The 2,863-nt window shown below is 36.4% G+C and overlaps 1 pseudogene; it reads left to right on the forward strand.

Annotated features, from left to right (window-relative positions):
* LOC110013307 overlaps positions 1-2,863 on the forward strand; it is a 5,739-nt pseudogene that overhangs the window by 1,665 nt on the left and 1,211 nt on the right.

Genomic DNA, 2,863 nt, shown 5'->3' on the forward strand with positions numbered 1-2,863 from the left:
GTTGAACCCTACGTATGAGGGTTTTTATGAGGCATGTCTTTGGCCGGAATGCAATCCTCTTTAATTGGTTGTATTTCTTCATATTTGAGTTCCATGTTTCATATTTTCTTTTTAGTGATCTACTGCTTTCTTATTCCTCTCCCTTAGGTGACCGTGCAAGGATTGCAAGGTCCCCAAGGTTGGAGGTTGTTGCTTCTCGTAAAGGGCCAGTGTATTCTATATAGGCGATATGGGAATGTATTGATGCCATTCAAATATGCTGGATATCCTATGCTCTTAAGTGCTATTACAGTGGACAAGGATGATAACAATTTTCTTTCCCCTGATCAAGCACATCTTCTAGCTGCATCCTCGGAGCTTGTTTGGTTGATGTAAATTCATCATCTGCCTTTAATTTCCATATCATTCTTCTTTAGATAAGTACTTTGTAAATGTACTTTTGCTTATGCTATTTCCACATATTTAACTATCAGGTGCGAGTCTTCATCATTGAATGGTGAAGAGCTTGTGAGAGATGGTGGAATACCTCTTCTTGCAACCCTCCTTTCCTGTTGCATGTGTGTGGTCCAACAACTCCTGCCACTAAACCGTCCACCACTATTGTCGCTAACGTAATGCGAACCTTTCCAGTTTTGGGTCAGTTTGAAAGTGCGAGAACTGAGATGCTCGAATTTTCAGGATTAGTTGATGACATTGTTCATTGCACTGCACTTGAGCTTGTTCCTGCTGCTATTGATGCTGCCCTGCAGACCATTGCTCACCTTTCTATCTCCTTCGAAATTCAAAATGCCCTTCGGAAGGCTGGTGTACTGTGGTAAGATAGATCATTATATTGTTATGATTATGCTTTCATCAGTTTTCTAGCATGAGATTCTAGTTTCTGGAAGTTCGCAGAACACTACTATTTCTGTTATGGATTTCTGGACCGTCCTTTTATATTTATCGCTTAACCTGGTTCCAAGTGACATATTGCTTAGTGACTTAGTTTCTATTCGTTCATTACTTTTCACTCTTTTGCCCGTATAATTCTTCGTAGCTCATATATGGATATTGAATAATGAAATTACCCATATTGGTCTATTTATAATGCTCTTTGTGCTCATGTGGATGACTTTGTTGCTGGCATTTTCTGTGTCTGTCTGAGCTTGTATAGAAAACTTCTTTGCTTGTGAAGGTGGTCATATTTTTATTTTTTTAAATTGAAGAAAATGTTGGAACTCTAGTGTTGAAGATGCTTTGTGGTGACTATTCTTTGAATGCCAGAATATACTTTTTCTACGTGAAGTGTGAAAACTTAAGCTTTATGAACAATTTGAATTTTGAAGCCACTGCATCAGCTGGCACATGACTGTTACATCTTACAAAAACCACTCCGATGTTTCTCAAAAAACTGCCGTACCTTGATGTTATAGTTTTCTCTTGTGGTCTGTTACTTGAATCGAGGTCCATTTACAAACTTGAGGGTTCATAGAGTTAATGTTTATTTGTTCGGTACCTTTTGTCGAGTCAATTTGCTTGCAAAGAGAGTCCAACTTTTATTTTAAAATTGAACAAAATCTTGGAACTATTGTGTTGAAGGTACTTTATGGTGACTATTCTTTGAAAGACAAAATTTCTTTATTCTATGGCACTGTGGAAGTTTATGGTTTATGAACATTGTGAACTTGAAGGTCTCTGCATCAGCTGCTATGTGCCTGTTATATCTTAAAAACCACTCCACTGTTGCAAACTACTTTATCGTGATGTTATGGTCTTTCTCAGGTGGATTTTTTTTTTTGAATCCAGGTCCATTTCAGAAACTTGTGGTTTTATAGGGTCACTTTTTGTTTATTCAGGTACCTTATACCATTGTTGCTCCAATATGATTCGACGGCAGAGGAATCAGATAAGACAGATGTACATGGTGTTGGAATCAGATAAGACAGATTTTGCATTTTGACAAAGAAAAAACGTATTGGGTGCTACTTGAGCATTTCCTCATCTTCCTGCTTCAGTATCTGCATATTTTCTTTGAATGTTGTGAAACTCAGAGCACTATAACGGGGCAGGCTTCTTAACATACCTTTTCTGATATGTAGGCAATATTTGCTTCTTCTTCTTTTGTAAGTACTTTGTTGGTTCTATTAGAAGTAGATAATTGGGGGAAAAAAGAGAGGAAAGCAATATGTTCTACATGTTTGTGTTATTAAAAGTTTTCAAATTGGCTTTAACTACTTGGTATGTAGTTGTCATGAAGATTCTATAACTGATCAAGTTTCATTTTTTTTTTCTTTTCCCGATTTACTTGTTTACTAGCAAATCCGGGTGGTTTGGTGGCATGGATGTATTCTGGACGTTCTGCATTTAAATTTAGAGAACTTAATTTTCTTTGAACTGTCTTTTGCACTGGACATAGTATTTAATTCAAAGAATCTCTTGCAGCTCAACTATTGGTTCTTTAAGGGAAGAGGTTATTTGTTTGCATCTAATAGAGTATCTTCTTCCGTATATCTATCTTGTCTGATCAAAGAAATTTGGTGTTGGGCCTTAAAACCTATACCCTTCCTATCTATGACTAGTTGTGAAGTTTCCATGCATTTCTTATGTTTGATATGCGAACCTATTTGCACATTTTCCTCCTCCCCACCCCATAAAAAAAACAAAAAAAGCAAAAAAAGAAGCTTTTGCACCAGAAGTTCTTTTCACGAGCCTGAAGGTTTTATTTTTTGCATAATGATTAAGAAAAGGGTATCTATTATGTGCAAGCTATAATTCTAATCTATATATAGGTTGTCTTTCTGATAATAATTGGGGTGTGGGTGTTACTTTCCATAACTATCTAGATTGAAAATGTTTTAAACACATATACTGTAGTTCCAAGTGA

The sequence above is a fragment of the Sesamum indicum genome, unplaced genomic scaffold, assembly GCF_000512975.1.
Source record: "Sesamum indicum cultivar Zhongzhi No. 13 unplaced genomic scaffold, S_indicum_v1.0 scaffold00119, whole genome shotgun sequence".
Lineage (NCBI taxonomy): Eukaryota > Viridiplantae > Streptophyta > Magnoliopsida > Lamiales > Pedaliaceae > Sesamum > Sesamum indicum.